General features: G+C 41.9%; 2 pseudogenes; both read right to left on the bottom strand.

The window, feature by feature from the left end:
* Window positions 1–9,280: 9,280 nt before the first annotated feature.
* LOC100607104 lies at window positions 9,281–9,854 on the bottom strand (annotated as a pseudogene).
* An 11,868-nt stretch (window positions 9,855–21,722) lies between these two features.
* On the bottom strand, window positions 21,723–21,960 carry LOC115833267 (annotated as a pseudogene).
* Window positions 21,961–22,322: the final 362 nt, after the last annotated feature.

The following is a 22,322-nucleotide window of genomic DNA, read 5'->3' as shown; positions in this document are numbered from 1 at the left end:
GAGCCTCGAACAGAGATTTACCCACATATTTATCGACAGCAAGCCAGTGATAAGCATTGTTTCTATAGATTATAGATTAACTGAAAGTATTCCTTATGGGAAACAAAGGGATGGGCCGAAATAAAGGGATGGGCTCTTGCTAGTTACCTGCAGCATGAACATGCCCTTAAGGCACAGATCACTCATGCTATTGTTTGTGGCTTAAGAATATTTTAAGTGCATTAGGAGATACACTTAAAATATTCTTAAGCCACAAACAATAGCATGAGTGATCTGTGCCTTAAGGGCATGTAACTAGCAGAGCTAGTTATGCTGCAGGTAACTAGCAAGAGCCCATCCCTTTATTTCGGCCCATCCCTTTGTTTCCCATAAGGAATACTTTCAGTTAATCTATAATCTATAGAAACAATGCTTATCACTGGCTTGCTGTCGATAAATATGTGGGTAAATCTCTGTTCGAGGCTCTCACCTCTGAAGGCTATAAGACCCCTGATTTCCCAGTCCACATGCTATATTTCTGTGTGTGTGTGTCTTTCATTCCTCTAGTGCCGCTGGGTTAGGGTCTCCACGACCGACCTGGTCTTGGCAGTCTTGAATGCTCATCTTTGGACCAGCAGAGATGGTAGTGGCAGTAGCTAATGGTAAAGAGCTAGAAGAAATGGGTCCAGGGGATAGAGGCACTAATTTGTCTATAAGAATGGCTTTCAAGGTTGTCAGCAGTCAAAACTACAGAATTTAAAGGGCTTGCTCTGGATCAATACTATTATTCCAGGAGTTCCAATATGGTATCATAGCTGAAATTGCTAGGCATAACATGGCCCATAGTGGAAAGCTAGCCTGACAAGTAACTCAGGGCAAAGCTGTACCCCCTGGAATGAGAAAACTTCTGTGCACATCAGGAAAGCAACACAGCTACACGGTTATAGATCAGACCAACACAGCAGAGGTCACGGCAAGGTGTGAGCATGACAGCGAGCACTGGTCCAAGACTAAGAGAGCAAGACCACTTCAGAATCCAGAAGATGAGCTTTGGTCAGGCTTGAGTAAGGCCAGAGACACAAGGTTATTAAAGGTCCTCAGGGCCTGCCAGAAAAATGGGACTGATCCTGCTACATCACAGTGCTTTTCTGTCTTTTTCTGTAAATTTGCCATTCCCTGCCCCATCCCACCCTACCATGTTATTATCTAAATGACTTGGTTGTCAATTCATTATGTTACACCTTATCTGTTCCTTTAATTTGTCATGTGTGGATCATGTGAAAGATATTGTAACTATTTTTTAATAAAATTCAGATCAGGCCCATGCCTCTTTGTTTGATCTTGATTATTTAAGAAATCAGGGTTACAAAGTCAGAAGACCCAATAAGTGTAAACTGATGGTAGGAGGAAGAGGTAATAAAAGTAAGTCATGTGCAGAGGTTTACTCTCCTTCCAGGAAAGGCTCCTGATGCAAGCAAGTTACTGATGGGGGAAAGGAGGCCGTAGCCTGACTGTATTAGGAGAAACAGGAGAGGAGCTCTGTCTGAGCATTTAGGAGAAGTCCACATAGGCCAAGCAGCTTGTGAACTGTTTAAACTTCCTCATTTCTGAATTCAGAGTAAGCTCCTGTTTACTTTTCCAGCCTCATCTCCCACAACTTCCCCATCTGTACTTTACCCACTGCCATTAAGAGTGGTTTCCATTTTCCAAAGACATCCTGCTCTTTCCCTATTCTGTGCCTTTTACTGTGTTGTTCCCTCCATCTGGGATGCTGCCTTTCCAATTTCTGCCTATCAAACTATTCTCATTCTTCAAGGCCTATCTCCACTTCCACTTCTTATTTATTTATTTATTTATTTATTTATTTTTTGAGATGGAGTCTCACCCTGTTGCCCAGGATGGAGTGCAGTGGCACAATCTCAGCTCACTGCAACTTCTGCCTCCCGGTTCAAGCAATTCTCCTGTCTCAGCCTCCTGAAGAGTAGCTGGGACTACAGGCATGCACCACCACGCTTGGCTAATTTTTTTGTATTTTTAGTAGCGAAGGGGTTTCACCATGTTGGTCAGGCTGATCTTGAACTCCTGACCTCAGGTGATCTGCCCGCCTCAACCTCCCAAAGTGCTATGATTACAGGCGTGAGCCACCACTCCTGGCCTCCACTTCTTCTATGAAGTAGATTCCCCAAGCAAATATGACCTGTCTCTATTTTAACTCCCACAGCACATTTCATAGTCAGCCTTGTATTATCATTTTACCTGGACTTACTTTCTCCATCCTTTCCCCCTAACTTCCTTCTGTATTAGATATCTATTGGACATCCTGTATTTTATCTAAACCTATTAGGATGCATGTTCTGGCTCTTTTTTGTTTTTTGCTTTTGGAGACAGGGTCTCACTCTGTCACCCAGACTGGAGTGCAATGGCATGATCGTGGCTCAATGCAGACCTCCTAGGCTCAAGCAATCCTTCCACTTTAGCCCCTTGTGTAGCTGGGCCTACAGGCATGAGCCACCAGACCCAGCTAATTTTTGTATTTTTGTAGAGACGGGGGTGTTAATATGTTGCCCAAGCTGGTCTCGAACTCCTGGGCTCAAGCAATCCTTCCACCTAGGCCTCTCGAAGTGCTAAGATTACAGGCACGAGCCACCACGCCAGGCTAGTTTCTGCTCTTGAAGACTCCACTTGCTCTAGAGGGAGATGTAAACAGGTAAATAGGAATTGTAACATGTGGTAAAGACCAAACAGAAGGAAGCATAAGCGCTATGGGAATCACTAAGGAGGAAACTCTAACCAGTCTTTTAGAGTCAGAATCCTAAAGGTGAAGGACAGAAGTCATTCCAGCACAACCAGCAGCATGTGCAAGGGCACTGGAGTTACTTACAAACTGCTGTAAGGAGCAACACATTAAATATTATGCTTAAATCTCAATAAATGAATAATCTAAATGTATAAATTATATAAATACTTTCCTGTTTATGTCTTTCAGCAACCTTCAATTAACCATCATTGACCCCAATTTATAAATGAGGAAACCAAGGCTCAAAGTTTAAATGATTAAGTTGGAGTGAATCAAAATCAGAGTGGCAGAGTAAAGATGACAACATAGGTTTTCTAATGCCAAAGCAGTGCCCTTTTCTCTACATGCTGCCTCTCAGATCTGGTTCTCCCTAATACGAGAGAACTGGGCAAAAGGTCAAGCAGAGGCTGCAGGAGAAAAGTTAGGAGCTAGAGGAAAAATGATACGACCTTTACAGTTTTTACCCAAAGGCAAACTCTACTTAATAAAGTATACAGAATCCAATGTTTAGTAGTTAGATCAGAGTGCCTCAATACCTTCCTATGAACTCTTCTCTGCTTTCAATGGTCGACACTGTCATTCACATAAGTAATCAAGGTGGGGAGGTTCAGGATGACCTCTAACCTACTTAAAGAACTAATGTGGATGCAGTGATGGTAGCCAACAAAAATGTCATAACATAGCAAATAAATACAAAGAACTGGAGTTGCACAAATCACCTGATTGAAATTCTAACCTCAGTACCATTGCCACCCCAATGACATGCCTTTTTTTTTTTTTTTTTTTTTGAGACGGAGTCTCGCTCAGTCGCCCAGGCTGGAGTGCAGTGGCGCAATCTCGGCTCACTGCAAGCTCCACCTCCCGGGTTCACGCCATTCTCCTGCCTCAGCCTCCTGAGTAGCTGGGACTACAGGCGCCTGCCACTACGCCCGGCTAATTTTTTTGTATTTTTAGTAGAGACGGGGTTTCACCATGTTAGCCAGGATGGTCTTGATCTCCTGACCTCGTGATCCGCGCGTCTTGGCCCCCCAAAGTGCTGGGATTACAGGAGTGAGCCACCGCGCCCAGCCTATTCTTTTTTTTAAAAGACATGTCGGCCAGGAGCCGTGGCTCACGTCTGTAATCCCAGCACTTTGGGAGGCCGAGACGCGCGGACAACCTGAGGTCAGGAGTTAGAGACCAGCCTGGCCAACATGGTGAAACCCCATCTCTACTAAAAATGCAAAACAAATGAGCCAGGCATTATGGCGCGTGCCTGTAATCCCAGCTACTTGGGAGCCTGAGGCAGGAGAATCGCTTGAACCCAGGAGGCGGAGGTTGTAGTGAGCCGAGATCCTGCCATTGCACTCCAGCCTGGGCGTCGCCTTAAGACTCTGTCTGGAAAAAAAAAAAAAAAGAATAGTACCACACTCTAATACAAAACAAAGTTTCATTTCATTTATACTTAAAAAATATACACATACCACACAAAAATATTTAAGAACGGTAATAAGGGTTTTGTAAAATGTAACAATAAGGTTGTTCTAACTCCAATAATCCTGATCGCTGTAGAGACCAGCACTGCCACCCTCAGTAAGAGGTGGAAATTGCAATTATCAAGTAAGAATATTGTATTTTTAAATTAAATGAAAATAGCTCCCCTAATTAGCAGCCTTGATAGACTAATTGTGTTGGAAGAACCCTTGGAGATAACTCCTCATTTTCCACATTAAAAAATAGACTAGACCGGGTGCGGTGGCTCATGCCTATAATCCCAGCACTTTGGGAGGCCAAGGCGGGCGGATCACGAGGTCAGGAGATCGAGACCATCCTGGCTAACAGGGTGAAACCCCGTCTCTACTAAAAATACAAAAAATTAGCCTGGTGTAGTGGCGGGCGCCTGTAGGCCCAGCTACTGGGCAGGCTGAGGCAGGAGAATGGCGTGAACCCGGGAGGCGGAGCTTGCAGTGAGCCGAGATGATGCCACTGCACACTCCAGCCTGGGAGACAGAGCGAGAAACCGTCTAAAAAAAAAAAAAAAAAAAAAAAAGACCAAGTAGCTGGTGGTGCACATCTGTAGTCCCAGCTACTTGGGAGACTGAGGCTGGAGGACCACTAGGAATTCAAGGCCAGCTTGGGTAACATAGTGAGACCCCCATCTGTATTAAAAAAAGAAAAAAAAAAAAGATTAAGAGAAATTTGGCGACTTTTCTCAGCAACATTTTTTGGGGATTTCCATATACCTGATGTCATTTTATCTTTGAAACTTTGCAAAGTAGACATGACAGGTGGTATTCTGGTTTTGCAGATAAGAAAACTAAAGCTCAGGCCTGGCGTGGTGGCTCACGCCTGTAATCCCAGCAATTTGGGAGGCCAAGGTGGGTGGATCACCTGAGATCAGGAGTTCGAGGCCAGTCTGGCCAACATAGTGGAACCCCATCCCTACTAAAAATACAAAATTAGCTGAGTGTGGCACATGCTTGTAATCCTAGCTACTTGGGAGGCTAAGGCAGGAGAATCACTTGAACCCGGGAGGGAGAGGTTGCAGTGAGCCAAGATCACACCACTGCACTCCAGCCTGGGAAACAAGAGTGAAACTCCATCTCAAAAAAAAGAAAAACGAAAACTAAAGCTCAAAAAGTTTAAGCCTTGTTCATTAGCACAAGAGTAATAAATAACCTATGACAGGATTTTGGGCTTCCTCCTGTATCATGTGACTATGAACTTTTATTGATCTGAAGGAAATGATAGTAAGAAAATATAGTAACAAAGAAAAAATGACATTTCGATGTTTTCTTTTTTTAAAACATTTTATTTTATTTTAAGTTCCATAATATGAGTGCAGGATGTGCAGGTTTGTTACATAGGTAAACATGTGCCACGGTGGTTTCTGTACCTATCAACCCATCACCTAGATATTAAGCCTAGCATGCATTAGCTATTTTTTCCTGATGCTTTCCCTCCCCACACACACCCCCTAGCCCTGACAGGCGTCAGTGTATGTTGTTCCCTTCCCTGTGTCCATGTGTTTTCATTGTTCAACTCCCATTTATGAGTGAGAACATGCGGTATTTGGTTTTCTGTTTCTGCGTTAGTTTGCTGAGGATAACGGCTTCCAGCTCCATCCATGTCCCTGCAAAGGACGTGATCTTGTTCCTTTTTATGGCTGCATAGTATTCCATGGTGCATATGTACCACATTTTCTTTACCCAGTCTATTTATTGATGGGCATTTGGGTTGATTCCTTGTCTTTGCTATTGTGAATAGGGCTGCAGTGAAATACGCATGCATGTATCTTTATAATAGAATAATTTATATTCCTTTGGGTATGTACCCAGTAATGGAATTGCTGGGTCAAATGGTATTTCTAGTTCTAGGTCTTTGAGGAATCGCCACACTGTCTTCCACAGTCTTTTAAACTGTTGGTGGGAATTTACACAGTCCCACCAATAGTTTAAAAGTGTTTCTATTTCTCCACAGCCTCGCCAGCATCTGTTGTTTCTTGACTTTTTAATAATCACCAATATGTGGCCAACAAACATATGAAAAAAAGCTCAACATCACTGATTATTCGAGAACTGCAAATCAATGTTTTCTTGTGCAACCCACTAAAGGAAGTGGAAAGGGTTCTAGGTTAGGGACTTGAAACTCATTTCCAGCAGTCATTGGCTGAGTGACCTTGGGCTAACGTTTTACATGTTTTTATCTCTGAAGTCACATGCCTGGAGCTTAACTTGTCTCACAGGGTTGTCTCAAATGAGACAATGGTTGGGAAGGTGCTGTGTAAAAAATAAAACGTTAGGTGATGATATGGTCAAAGCAAATTCTGGACCCATTATGCTTCAGAAATGTAGGAGATAATAAAAACATTAGGCCGGGCATGGTGGCTCATGCCTGTGATCCCAACACTTTGGGAGGCTGAGGCGGATGGATCACTTGAGCTCAGGAGTCTGAGACCAGCCTGGGCAACATGGTGAAACCTCATCTCTACCAAAAATACAAAAAATTAGCCAGGCATGGTGGCATACACCTGTGGTCCCAGCTACTCAGGAGGCTGAGGTGGGAGGATCTCTTGAGCTGGGGAGGGGGAGGTTGCAGTAAGCTGAGATTGCACCACTGCACTGCAGCCTGGGTGACAGAGCAAGACCATGTCTCAATAATAATAATAAAATGAAAACATTACCTATTTAGGTACTAATCTAATGAGAGACATCTATGACTTGTAAAGGAGGATTCAGCAACTGTAAGAGCAGAAATAACTCTAAACACAAGAAGTAACACACGTGCTCTTCTTTGGGAAAGACAATATGATAAAGAGATATTTCACAAGTTAATTTATAGATTCAACACATTACCAATTAAATTCTCAAGTATTTAACAGAACTTGAGTATCTGTAGTAAACTTTTTATGAAAAAATATAATTCCAAGCTATATATTTAGAAAAGATAGTGTAAGATTTACTCTGCCAAGGCCAGGCACGGTGGCTCACACCTGTAATCCCAGCACTTTGGGAGGCTGAGGTGAGCATATCATGAGGTCAGGAGATCGAGATCATCCTGGCTAACACAGTGAAACCCCGTCTCTACTAAAAAATACAAAAAATTAGCCGGGTGTGGTGGCGGGCGCCTGTAGTCTCAGCTACTCGGGAGGCTGAAGCAGGAGAATGGCGTGAACCCGGGAGGTGGAGCTTGCAGTGAGCTGAGATCACGCCACTGCACTCCAGACTGGGTGACAGAGCGAGACCCCATCTCAAAAAAAAAAAAAAAGAAAAAGAAAAAAGAAAAGATTTACTCTGCCAAACTTTTTAAAAATCCTCATGATTTTTTGGTACTATCCTAAGCAGAGAAAATAGAATGATGAAGTTGAATAGGTACAAAAAGTGCTCTAAAAACATTTTAAGATATATCAATATATGGCAAATCAGACATTAAGTAATAAACATGAATCACTAATAAATATATTAAGGAAAATAGATACGAATATGGAGAAAAATAAATTTACAACAATATATTTATTACATCCAAAATGTATTTCAAGTTAGTTAAAGTGTTAACTATTTAAAAAGCCACCTAAAAACAAAGCTAGAAAAAAAGGAATCATCGATCTTAGATCATTTTTGGAAGTGAGATAATTTCTTGATAACTAAAGTAATAAAAATGCCCATGGTAAGGCCATGTGCCAGGACGCCTGGCTAATTTTTGTATTTTTAGTAGAGACGGAGTTTTACCATGTTGTCCAGTCTGTTCTCGAACTCCTGACCTCAAGTGATCCACCTGCCTCGGCCTCCCAAAGTGATGAGATTACAGGTATGAGCCACTGAGCGCAGCCTGAACTGAATCTTTATAATGACATCAATCCCACCCATGAAGGTAGAGCCCTCATGGCCTAATCACTTCTTAAAGAACCCATCTCTTAATATCATTACAATGGCAAAAAAATTTCAACATGAGCTTTGGAGAGACAAACGTTCAAACCATAGCACATCTGTGTGTGTGTGTGTGTGTGTGTGTAAGAATTCTAGAAGGAAACATAAGTAACTTTGAACAGTTACCTTTGGAGAGAGGAATGTGGAGGAAGGAAAAGAGGAAAGCTTCCACTTAAAATTTTGTATCAATATGTACAGTATGGATTTTCTGCCCAGTAACATGTATTACTGATATTTAAAAATTGCCAACAGAGTTTATGTGGGCTGTGGAGTCATGGGCCAATTATTTGGTTTTGTTTTTTGTTTTCCGTTTGTTTCTGCGTTCAACTTCAGACTTCTCTGTATATTTTCTTCTTTGTATTTCTTTGCTAAAAAGAATAAGTATTTTCACTTTTATATTCAGTTATATCCTTGTGAATTGACCTGGAAAATGTCTGTGGAATAGTAAGTGAAGAAAGCAAGTTGCAAAGTAAAATTTTTCATTAAAAACAACCTGGGGAAGAATAACTGTTATAACTTCAGATGAGGAAGAACAGAAAACCACATTTCCTTTATGCATGATGAGCAACTTATAAAAATCTAATGAAGTAAAAAAAAATTAAAATATTACTAAGAGGTCATATAAGGCCTGTTTAGTTTCCTATAGCTGCTGTAACAAGTTGCCATCAATTTGGTGGATTAACACAACACACATTTATTATCTTACAGGTCTGAGGTCAGAAGTCCAAAATGGATCTCACTGGGCTAAAATCAAGGTGTTAGCAAGGCTGCATTGCTTTCTGGAAGCTCTTAGGGATAATTCATTTTCTTGCCTCTTCCTCTTCAGAAGAGGTATCTGCATTCATTCCTTGGTTCAGGCCATTTTCAAAGTCAATAATGGATAATCTAGTCTTTTTCACATGATATCATTCTGACACTCTCCTTCTTGCACTTTTGAGGAGGACCCTTGTAATTACATTGGGTCCACAAGGTAATTCAGCATAATTTTCCTTTTTTTTTTTTTCATCAAAAAGCTTTATTTCCATTTGGTCCAAGGCTTGTTAGGGTAGTTAAGAAAGCTGCCTAGTGGCTGGAGGGAGAGGCTTAGGCAGAAGCCCTGTTACTTTGCAAGGGGTCCTTCAGAAGTCGCTGGACTCAGAAGGCTGTTAGTCGTGCTTGAGAGTGAGCCTTTCGAAGAGTTACTCGCCCAGCCCAGCCTCCCGGCCGGCCAGCCTGTGGAGGTTGGTCAGGTGGTCACCCATCTTCTTGATGAATCTCACTTCCTCATCTAGGAAGTGACTCTCCAGGAAGTCACAGAGATGGGGGTCTGTGCGAGCAGAACCCAGGGCATGAAGATCCAAAAGAGCCTGATTCAGTTTTTTCTCCAGGGCCATGGAGGCTTTCATAGCGTCTGGGGTTTTACCCTACTCATCTTCAGCTGGCTTCTTGATGTCCTGGAAGATAGCACGGCTGCCACGCTGGTTTTGCATCTTCAGGAGACGCTCGTAGCCCTCGCTCTTTTCCTCGGCCAATTCGCGGAAGAAGTGGCTCACGCCTTCCAGAGCCACATGATCGCGGTTGAAATAGAAGCCCAGAGAGAGGTAGGTGTAGGAGGCCTGCAGGTACAAATTGACCAGGCTGTTGATGGCTGCGTCCACGTCAGTGGAATAATTCTGATGAATCTGGGAGCTCATGGTTGGTCGGCAAGAAGGAGCTAACCACAAAAACGGTGCTGGCAGGTCCCAGAAGCAGGAGATGGCCAAGAAGATGGTCCCGGAGGTTGCAAGTGGAGAGGAAATAGGAGGGTGGTCGGAGGCTGGAAGAAAGAGTCCCCAGATCTGTTCTGTCCAAACACTGTTGAAGCAAGAGACAGAGCCGCGGGACCACCCAGCTGCAATTCAGGATAATTTTCCTATCATAAGGTCATCTGATTAGCAACCTTACCTCAACTTGCAGCCTTAATTCCCTGTTGCCATGGAAGGATACATATTCACAGATTCCAGGGATTCGAGCATGGACATTTTGGGGGTCTCATTACTTTGCCTACCCCGGGACCTGAGAACAGTGGCCACTTCTGGGACTATACAGGGATGTTCCCAATTCCAGAGGAGCTGGAATGCTAGTAATTTATCTGGAGAGGACAGATGTGGCTTCTTTATAATACCCCCTTGACAGTACTTCAGTTTACTGTAATCTGAAGGAAAACTTGCTATGTTAGTTTAGTACCTGAATTAAACCTGAGAAGCAATAAGATTCCTAACTGCTTAATTCCTTTACCTCTTTCCCTTCTTTATTTTGAGATGTGTTTGCTGCCCCTGCTTCTGCATCAGTGCTTTTGCTCTTTTTTCCTTTTGTTTTGTTTGTTTGTTTTTAATTTTTTGAGACGGAGTTTTGCTCTGTTGCCCAGGCTGGAGTGCAGTGGTGCGTGATCTTGGCTCACTGCAACCTCTGCCTCCCAGGTTCAAACGATTCTCCTGCCTCAGCCTCCCGAGTAGCTGGGATTACAGGCGCCCACCACCACGCCCGGCTGGTTTTTGTATTTCTAGTAGAGACAGGGTTTCACCATGTTGGCCAGACTGGTCTCGAACTCCTGACCTCAGGTGACCCACCCCCTTGGCATCCCAAAGTGCTGACATTACAGGCACGAGCCACCACTCCCGGCCAGTGCTTTTGCTCTTTTACAGAGTCCTTCATTTACTGATACAACTATAGCCTTTGCAGATAGAGAGGGGTCTTCTTCTTATGCAGACCAAGTACTCTGTTCTTGGCACACCTCCTGAGAAAGTTTTACCATCCGCCAGATCCTCTGCTATAACACATTTCTCCTCATCAACACTTCATTGACAAAAAGTTTGAGTTAGCAACACTTACTGTGTGCATGCCACACAGATACACATACACAAAATTGACTCTGGCAGTTTACATGGAAAAAGAAATGAGAATACAATTTGGCTTATAATAGAAGCCCTATGCAAAATTTAGTAGTAGAAGTTAATTTGAGGATAATAGAAGAATTGCTTCTATAATTAAATAAAATCATACTGTTCAGGAATATCAATTCTTTTCTAAGGTCTCAAATGCACATTTTCATGACCAATTATATATTTCTCTCCTAAACTTAATCTTCCCTCCTGATTTCATTGCATTAGTAGTATCCAACCCAGAATTTGAAAACATCAGAAAAAAAATTATCATCCAAAGTGAAGCTAATATGAATCAAAATGAAGGAGATTACTAATGAACAAGAGTGACTACATAGAGAGTTGATATGTGTTATTAGGGAACTGAGCCCGAACTTAAGTGCAAATCTTCGAACTTCTAAGTCCAGAAATTTTACTCTTTAAGGTAGAGACAAAATTCTGGCTTGTTGTACCTTGGAGGGATGGGCAAAACTTAAGGCTGAGGTGGCTGTTCACGTAGGAGAATCCCTTATTATTGTCAAAGGACAGGGTTAGTCTCCTGTTTAGGAGGGCACTTCCTGTATTTGGTCTATCTGGCATTAAGTAAAGGTATGGCCTCATAACAGGCTCTCAGCAAATATTTACTTGCTGCTTGAGAAGTGTTTTTTCTTCAGTATAATATTTTTTTAACCTGGTTTCGACCTAGATGACAATCTCCACAATGGTTGGTTCTTAAGGAAATGGTATCAGAAGAATGAGTGCAGGGTGAGGAGGGTTTGGGGTTGGATTAGGAGTGGAAATTTTGCATGGCTTTGGGGATGTAAATACAGGGAAAGGCAGCTGAGAGGCACACAATTATTGTGTGATTTTCAAGGCAATATAATGAGCTTCTTTCATCTGAATGGAGCTACTTATGTAATGTGGACGTGGGTGTTGGGTTGGGGGGATGAATAGGGAGCACGTTCATGCCTTTCTCCAAGCAGACCTATAAGAACATTCCTGTCACCCCCTACCTCTTTCTCTCTTCTCCTTTCATTCTACCCACTAAGAGGAAAGACAGGAAGCAACAAAGTCCACTTCAAATCACACTAAGTAAAAAGCCAAGTATCCTTGTTTACTTAGCAAGTTATTTAAATACGTTGCTGCTGCTGATGACATATCCTGAAAAAGTTACACAAGCTGGTTGTGAAATGCACAACAAAGAAAGGCAATATCTTCATTGGCAATTGTCTATAAGTTGCACACTGTAGGGACCAAGGGAAAACATTCCCTTCACCCTCTGAAGGTTTGCTGAAAATCACCGACAAAAGACAGATACGAATTTATTTGATCATAATTTTACATGAACATGAGAGCATTCACAATGAAAACTCAAAGATACAGGAGAAACTGTCCATTTTTCTGCTAAGGTTCAACAAAGTACAGATAGCTGTGTAGAAATATGATTGCACAAAAAATGTGGGGAAACCAAGTAAGGCCTGTCTGTCTAGATTCTTCTTGGCCTCTGAGCATGCATTCCTTCCTTCTGGGTATGGGGCAGGTCCCTCTCTGGAGTGGGGGTCTCATGACAGTCAAACAAGATAGATCAGATAGTTTGTCTTCATGGCCAGTTTCTATACAGAAAGGCAGGGAGAAAGTTAGAGTAATAATTTTAGGTTTTATGGCTGGCTTTGGGAGAAAGGGGTTCTGGCTTCTGACTCATTTTGGGGAAGAGGGATTCTAGTTTCTGTAGCTAGCCTTGGGGGAGAATGAGAGGCCAGCGATAGGAGGGCAGGAGAAAGTCAGAGATAACTGCTTCTGAGACCTTCATTTTGGGGTATCATTTTCTGAGACCCTGCAACACCTATCTTTTCCTTTCCTCAGAGGTGAAAACCAACTTGCCCATCAACTTCGGAATTCACAAGAATGGGCACAGCAACTGAAAGACAGGTGTTATTATTCTTTTAAAATCCAAAGAAGGCCAATCCCAATGACTTTTATAAAGCTGTAATTCCTGAGTTAATGAAAAGAAAACTTTAGTATTAGAAATTTAATGGTGACATGCTTTATTTTCTCTTATCCAAATAAGGTTTATTTCATAGCTTATCTTTCTTGTCTGTGTCCTTATTTTTGGAAGTTTTAAGTTTGTAGTACATTTATCCGGACTACAGATCAAAACCAGTTAAATGCCCTTTAGTGAAGAAGAACATACTGAGAAATCACAAATCATTGCTGTGTTTACATTTCTATTATAAGAGTTAACTATTTGTTTTAAGTAAGGGATTATTACTCTTAGTTGCTTCCTAATGAAGGTTGTTTAGCAAAGCCACTTCAAAGCTGTGAGAACATGAAAATTTTGCATCTTTCTCACTTTGTATTTTATAGCAGGAATCAAAGTTCAGTTAGTGCTCTAACTTGCAGAGACCTCCAACTTAGGTTAATAAAGAACTAGTTTTTTGTGTGTATTTTGTCTTTGTTGGGCAATATTTAATGGACTTGCTAATAGTTCTCTAGAAATTAAAGAGATAGTTTTGGAAGACCAAAGGAAGGGCAGGGAAAACATTACTTGGGTGAAGTAGCCTGAAAACTTAGTTCTAAGGCCATAACTTATTAACTGAATGACCTTGGGCGAATCACCTTGCTGAAGTGAATTATTGGAATTGCACTTGAATTGAGGAAAAGGTAGCCGAAAAACCCTAACATGGAACAATTAGTGTATTGGTCCTGAGCAAGCACTCTGGAATCAGACTGCCTGGGTTCAAATTCCAGCTCAGTTGCCTACTGCATTTGACTTAGAGCAAGTTACTCAAACTTTCCATGTGTAAATTCACTACCTATAAAATGTGGACGAAAATAGTACCTACCACATAGAGTTGTATGATGGTTAAATGAGCTGGCATATGTAGAGCACATAGGAAGTTCTACTACTTCCATATAGGAGTTAGTATGCTTACAGTGGTCTTAATATTGAAATCAGCTAATGATCAGTTCACGTACAGAATAATTTGCCATGTACGATGCTTGAATTTTTATTATCATCAAGAAGAAAAAGGCCTTATGGATGACAACCAAAACCATCTATGCCCACAGAGCTCACTATTTACAATTATTAATGTGAGTTTACTACTACATCCTCCACTGTCTTTATTATTTTATTTTAGTTTTTTTGAGACAGAGTCTCGCTCTGTGGCCCAGGCTGGAGTGCAGTGGCGTGATCTTGGCTCACTGCAAGCTCCGCCCCCCGGAGTTCACGCCATTCTCCTGCCTCAGCCTCCCGAGTAGCTGGGACCACAGGCGCCCGCCACCACGCCCGGCTAATTTTTTTGTATTTTTCGTAGAGACGGGGTTTCACTGTGTTAGCCAGGATGGTCTCAATCTCCTGACCTTGTGATCCACCTGCCTTGGCCTCCCAAAATGCTAGCATTACAGGTGTGAGCCACCGCACCCGGCCTCATTGTCTTTATTTTTAAAATTTTAAAATGTTTTCAAATTTTTTATTTTTTAAAAATATTTTATTTGAATTTTGGTGGGTACATAGTAGGTATAATTATATTTATGAGGTACATGAGATATTTTGTTACAGGCATGCAATGCACAATAATCACATCATGGAAAATGACGTATCCATCCACTCAGGCATTTGTGCTTTGTGTTACAAACAATCCAATTTGACTCTTTTAGTGATTTAAAAATGTACAATTAAATTATTATTGACTATAGGCACCTTGTTATGCTATCAAATACTAAGTTTTATTCACTCTTTCTATTTTCTGTGTACTCATTAACCATCGGTAACTTGCCCCCACCACCCACCACTATCCTCTCCAGCCTCTGGTAACCATCCTTCCATTCTCTATGTCCGTAAATTTCATTGTTTTGATATTTAGATCCTACAAATAAGTGAGAACCTGCAATGTTTATCTTTCTTTGCTGGGTTTATTTCACTTAGCAGAATGACCTCCAGTTCCATCCATGTTGTTGCAAATGACAGGACCTAATTCTTTTTTATTGCTGAATAGTACTCCATTGTGTATAAGCACCACACTTTCTTGATCCATTCCTCTGTTGATGGACACTTAGGTTGCTTCCAAATTCTGGCCATTGTGAACAGTGCTGCAAGAAACATGGGAATGCAGATATCGCTTCAGTACTCTGATTTCCTTTCTTGTGAGTAAATACAGTATATCCAGTGGAATTGCTGGATCCTATGGTAGCTCTATTTTTACTTTTTTGAGGAACCTGCAAACTGTTCTCCATAGTGATTGTACTAATTTATTCCCATCAACAGTGTACGAGAGCTCTCTTTTCTTCACATCACTGCCAGGATTTGTTATTGCCTGTCTTTTGGATATAAGCCATTTTAACTGGGGTGAGATGATATCTCATTGTAGTTTTGATCTGCATTTTTCCATTTCTCCAAATGTTGAGCACCTTTTCATATGCTTGTCTGCCATTTGCATGTCTTTTTTTGAGAAATGTCTATTCAAATATTTTGCCCGTTTAAAAATTGGATTATTGGATTTTTTCCAATAGAGTTGTTTGAGCTATTTATATATTCTGGTTATTAATCCCTTGTGAGATGAGTAGTTTGCAAATATTTTCTCCCATTCTGTGGGTTGTCTCTTCACTTTGTTGATTGTTTCCTTTGCTGCACAGAAGCTTTTTAACTTGATGTGATCCCATTTGTCCATTTTTGCTTGTGGGGTATTAAGAAATTTTGCTCTGTCGCCCAGGCTGGAATGCAGTGGCATGATCTCAGCTCACTGCAAACTCCACCTCTCGGGTTCAAGTGATTCTTGTGCCTCAGCGTCCCGAGTAGCTGGGATTACAGGTGCCCACCACCACTCCCAGCTATTATTATTATTATTATTATTATTATTATTGTATTTTTAGTAGAGACAGGGTTTCAACATGTTGGCAAGGCTGGTCTTGAACTCCTCACCTCAGGTGATCTGCCCCCCTCGGCCTCCCAAAGTGCTGGGATTACAGGTGTGAACCACTGCTCCTGGCCTTTCTTTCCAATTGGATGCCTTTTATTTCTTTTTCTTCTCTGATTGCTGGAGCTAGGACTTTCAGTACTCTGAAAGAGTCTCTCCTAAGAGGCTCTTGCCCAAGAAGATCATAACTGCAAATAACTGTTGCTCATTCTGGGAAATTTTTGAAAGACATATTGACTCTTCTACAGAAAGCATCAAACAACGATTTATATACCCCAGATATTTTGAATTCCTTTTCTTAAAATCCTCACCTTGCCCTTTCTACCAATCCTAAACTATTATTCTTACCCAATAATAAGACCCCTAATTGAAAGGCCTGCCTTAAGTCAGATTTCAAACTCTCATAAATATCTTAACTTTCCGTTCCCTGCCCAAGATTCTGTCATGGTTTCTTTCTTTCACTTCAATAAGAATAAAGTCAACTTTGTCTGATCAACAAGTCGTCTTGATGATATTTATGGGAAGCCAGTCTTCCACATGGATTAATGGCATTAGCTCTGGATTTGAGTTAGAAGTTAAGAGTTTAAGTCATAGTTCTGCTACTTGGTCCACTAATTTTCAGATACCTCTTCTGTAAAATGTATGTATATGAAATATATACATATATATAAAAGTGCCTAGTATAGTGTGTGATAAAGGATACTTAATAAATGTTTCTTACATTATCCTTACTTTTCTTTTTGGTTCCCTGCTGGAGAAGGGAAAGTCCGGGAAGTGAGTATACTGTTAGTCTGTTTAAGCCATCATCTCTGGCTCACCTTGGCCATTAGTAACTCACCTTATAAATACAGCCAATGCTGGTTGAAGACCCTGGGGGATGGGCATACTTCTCTCTGCCAGGTCCACCATAGTTTTCTGAAAGCAGTGCACACAAGACCCAGAGCAAATACTAACTTTTCATACCTGCAGAGAACTAGTAGCTAATCTGTATGGATGGAGGGCTGAGGAGGACCAGCACTCTGCTACTTTCTATACATAAGAACCTTGTGTGTATGCAGGAGGTGTCCTATGTAGGCATTTCCTAGGCCTTCCAAGGGGTTTCCCCATGAACATCATCTTGCTCACTGACTCCTCTCTGCTTTCTTTCTCACTTCCTGTGCCAGTTGTTGATTCATTGACTCTCAGGTCCATATTCGCCCTTTTTGCCTGCTATGGGAAAATGGGTCTGGGCCCTTTAAATATGCTTCTTTTGCCAGCTGCACAAAGTTCATCTTTGTCAGTAGAAGGTGCTGGAGAGACATTGCAGAAGAAAAGTATTTCATTTCATGCTCTGGTATGCTTGCTCAGGCACTCTCCTGTAGGGCTCTGGGCTTCTGCAGTGTAGGCAGTTTCTCCAGTCCCCAGTCCCCGCAGTGCACAGCTGCCAGCAGCATGTAGTGTCTAGCAGCTTCACCTGGCCCCCATCATGGGTGGTTTTGTAGCAGAGTGCCTCTCATGAGAAACCTCCCTGTAAACATCTTCCTGGGAATCCTTAATGATGGATTCTTTTTTCTAGCAAGTTAACAGAAGGTGGGTTTCTAGCATTAAAGTGTGAAATTTCAACAAATTGATTTTTAAAAATAGAATTGACTTTTATTAGTAATTTATGAACTGGGCATCATCCAGTCTACAAAATAGACAGAAACTCCACTGGGCATAGCAGAACAGTCAGTTTTTGTAAGATAAATTTGGCAGGAACAAGGAAGCAGCATAGTGCAAAAGGTGGATTGGTTAACAACCGGTTACTTTTCTTGTATGTGTTAAAGCAGAGAGGATTTTCTTATCCTGCTGGCTCAGGTTGCCTTGGCCCCTTTTGGTTGGTTGCTGTGAATCTCCTGTTTTTGTTTTAGAAAACTGGCCTGTTTGGGAATTTGGCTCTCATTTCTTTCCTGATTTCTTGGAAGGTCAAATCTTACAAGTAAACAGCTTAGGTTTCAGTTTGGTTACATGGAATCTTAGCATGAGTGATTCCATTTTGGGTTGGTCCATTGAGGTATAGTACAGCAGCTCTGTCCAACTCAATTGCCTTCCATAAATTTTATTTAACGCCAGCAAGTTCTGCTGGTGAGACACCACAACTTCTCTGTCAGTGAGTCATAACCATGACTTGCTGACGAGGTCTGGATCTCATCCCTGGGTGAGGTAATCTTCCTTGGGAACTCTATTTTGGGACGTGTTGTGTCTGCTTCTGTATCTGCTATTTTTATATTCTGTAGTGTTCTCCTTACCTTTTACTAGGCAGTCTCTCATTTCTCCAATCCTCTGTTTTTTTGTTTGTTTGTTTTGCTCTGTTTTGTCTTGTTTTTTTTTTTTGAGATGGAGTCTCACTCTGTCACCCAGGCTGGAGTGCAGTGGTGCAATCTCCATTCACTGCAACCTCTGCCTCCCAGGTTCAAGTGATTCTTGTGCCTCCGTCTCCCAAGAAGCTGGGATTACAGGTGCCTGCCACCACCCCCAGCTACATTTTTTTATTTTTAGTAGAGACGGGGCTTCACCATGTTGGCCAGGCTGGTCTCCAACTCCTGACCTCAAGTGATCTACCCACCTCGGCCTCCCGAAGTGGTGGGATTACAGGCGTGAGCCACGGTGCCCAGCCAATAATTGTTTATAACATTTCTTTGTGTGTTTTTCCCCTGATTGAACCCAAACTGACATGCTTCTCAAGCCATTTCTTTATCTTATCCTCTTTGATTTAATGTGGTGTACTAGGCTGTTCTTGCATTGCTATAAACAAATACCTGAGACTGAGTAGTTTATAACGAAAAGAGGTTTAATTTGCTCATGGTTCTGCAGGCTTTACAGGAAGCGTGCTGCTGGCATCTGCTTGGTTTCTAGAGAGGCCTCAGGGAGCTTTTACTCATGCTGGAAGGTGAAGCAGGAGCAGACATTTCGCATAGTGAAAGCAGGAGCAAGAGAGAGCAAGAGAGCCGGGGAAAGTGCCACAGACTTTTAAATGACCAGATCCCCTGTAAACTCAGAGCAAGAGCTCATTTTATCACCAAGGGGATGGCCCAAGCAATTCTTGAGGGATCTGCCCTATGATCCAAACACCTCTCACCAGGCCCCACCTCCTACACTGAAGATTGCATTTCAGCATGAGATTTGGGCCAGGATAAACATCCAAACTACATCACTGGGAAAGGAGACAAGGCCCTGCCCTAAGTATTTGCCAAATCTCGCATTAGAAATAACTAAATCACAGTACTCATCAGTCTTTTCTGGAGCTTTGGAGATTTTGTAGCTTCAAGTACCCCTAATTTCAATGTCTTTTTCTCCTCCTTCCAGTTACCACTCCTCCAAGGCAGACAGTTTCAGAGCCTTGTAGTCTGTATTATGGAAAGAGGGTCATAGGGAAGGGGGGCATAAAGAAGAGGAGCTCTAGTTGATCTTCTAGAGAATTTGGGAGCAAACACATCCTGCCTTCACACAAATTAATTTTCTTTGCAAACTTTCTCTACAAGAGGCAAAAGACCAAGTTATATAAGAAAAATCCATTGCTCCTTTTATTTCCTTTTATTTATTGGGAGCTAGAACCCTGTCTGAATTACTTTAAAAGAGCATTTTGGGCCGGGCGCGGTGGCTCATGCCTGTAATCCTAGCACTTTGGGAGGCTGAGGTGGGTGGATCATGAGGTCAGGAGTTCAAGACCAGCCTGGCCAACATGGTGAAACCCTGTCTTTACTAAAAATACAAAAATTAGCTGGGTGTGGAGGCAAGCGCCTGTAATCTCAACTACTCGGGAAGCTGAGGCAGGAGAATCACTTGAACCCGGGAGGCAGAGGTTGCAGTGAGCCGAGATAGCGCCATTGCACTCCAGCCTAGGCGACAGGGCGAGACTTCGTCTCAACAAAAAAAAAAAAAAAAAAAAAAAAAGAGCATTTTGCCTTCTCTCAGCCGTAATTTACATTACAAGGCATGACACATTATCTGGTAATGTCTGGTCACAATGATTGCAATCTCCTTCCTCATTGAGATGTGCTGTGTGTGTATTTCCCTGTTTTTTAAATTTAAATGAAACAATCCCAAATTAAAAAAAAAAGACAGGCTACTAACAAAATACTTTTAGAAATAATTTATGAAATTGAGAATGACTAGCATTTATTTATAAAATTGCTTCCCCTTTCTGTACTAACTTTTTACTCGATTGAAGTTATTTTTACATTCTTTTAACCCACAAGGCAGCCGCTACTTGACCATGTCCCTCACTCTGTTCATTACTTATGAGTGTTTGTAATCCTCTCCTGCATCTGCCATTCCAAGGCAACCACTGATCTGTTTTCTGCTGCTATTGATTAGTAAGCATATTCTAGAGTTTTATGGAAATGGAATCATATAGCATGTCCTCTTTCTTGTTTGACCTTTATCACACAGAAAAATTATTTTGAGATCCATCCATGTTGTATGCACTGCTAATCCATTCCTTTTTCAGTTCAGCAAATGTATTTCTCAGTTCAAAGATTTATTTTTATTTTAAATTATTTCAATCTCTTTGTTAAATTTCCCTGATAAGTTTCTGAATTGCTTTTCTCTGTTATCTTAGAGATCACTGAGTTTCCTTGAAGCTACTATTTTGAATTCTTGGTCAGAGAGGTCACATATCATCATCTCATTAGGGTCAGTTACTGGTTCTTTGCTTTGTCCATTTGGAGAGGTCATGGTTCCCTGTTTGTTGTTGTTTCCGGTGTTTATATGTCTATGTCTTTGCATTGAAGGATGAGTTATTTATTCCAGTCTTCTCTCTGGCTTTTTTTTTTTTAATTGAATGTATTTGCCTAGAAGTTGTTTACTGCTAAGTCACTGCCTCCCTTTAGCGCTAGGTGGTGCTTTAAGCTCAAGTTCACCTCTGCTCTAGTAAACAATCGGAGCACTGCCCAACCCAAATGGGGGAGGTCCTAAAGGGGATATCCCAGCATTTTGGGACGGCTGTCTAGTGGTTCATGCCTAGGGGATCTGTAGGATGAACCTCCTACGGCATGGTGCTGCTGAGCAGCCACTCTGATTTGGCGTCTCCTGCTTATGAGTTTTCAGGTCTGGGGATGGTAGTCCTGCCTCCCACCTTTGTCACTGCCTGTCTTCAGGAATATTTTTCCCTTCAGGCACTCGCGATGCTTCCAGTGGGTTAAGGCAGAAACATCCTGCCCGGGAACCCAAGATGGTGGGGAAGTTGATTGTGCATCTCAATCTTACATTTTCCAGTGTAGAAACAGGCAGTTGGGGGAAACTTTTTTTTTTTTTTAGATTATAAAAACTTCCTCTTTAATCAAGGCTTTTAACATGAACAGATTTCTTGCATAAAATGGAAAGTTTCTAGTACACTGAAACATAAATCCACAAGTCACCATGCATACAACACCCGGCGGGAAAAAACAAAAACAGCAAGTTTACATGATCCCTGTAACAGCCATGGTCTCAAACTCAGATGCTTCCTCCATCTGCCAAGTGTGTTCTGGGTACAGAGCACATCGTGGCTTCCGGGGTCACACTCAGCTGAGGCTGTGGGTCCACAGAGCACTCATCTGGCTGGGCTATGGTGGTGGTGGCTCTACTCAAGAAGCAAAGCAGTTACCAGCACATTCAAACAGTGTATTGAACATCTTTTAAATATCAAAGTGAGAAACAAGAAGGCAACATAATAATGTTATCAGAAAGCTGTTAGGAAGTAAGGACAGCTGTGTAAAGCTTGAGGCTGAAAAGTAGCTTGCCAGCTTCATTTCTTTGGCTTCTTGGGTAGTGGGCGCCGGCACAGCAAGATGTGAGGTTCTGGTTCATGGATCGTATAATGGACCCATCCCTGACTCTGCTGAACGCCAAGATTCCTCATTCAGATTCAGACATCAAATGGGTTTCAGGGACCAGTTGGCTATGTCCTTGGGCAGCATGACATGTCGATACTCAAACTCCTCGTCGTCGTATTTGTCTGAATAGTAAATTTTTTTGTGCGACATGATCGCTTGGTTTGCTAGCCTTCAGCTCCGTGCCACCAACCTCCAAGCAACTCCCAACAGCACGCGCTCCCACCCACTTTGGCTTCCAGTTGGGGGAAAATTTTCTATGCACTTGGTGCCAGGCAGAATGGGGCAAGGGCACTGTGGATGTTGAAGTCTGATTCTCTTACCGTCGGGCTCAGAGTTTTTTCACTTCTCTGCTGCCCTGGAAACGGTCTCATCTTCATATATAAGATCTGGGATGTTTCTGGTGATAATCTTGGCAATGTATATTTGTTTTTGGTTTTATGTGGGGAGGAGAATGAAGCGAGTTTGCTTCTATATCACTATTTTGGAACAAGAAGTCCCATTCTTTTTTATGG

The sequence above is a fragment of the Nomascus leucogenys genome, chromosome X, assembly GCF_006542625.1.
Source record: "Nomascus leucogenys isolate Asia chromosome X, Asia_NLE_v1, whole genome shotgun sequence".
NCBI classification, from domain to species: Eukaryota; Metazoa; Chordata; class Mammalia; order Primates; family Hylobatidae; genus Nomascus; species Nomascus leucogenys.
Note: the sequence above shows the minus strand (reverse complement) of the source record. Positions and strands in the feature narration are given on the sequence as shown.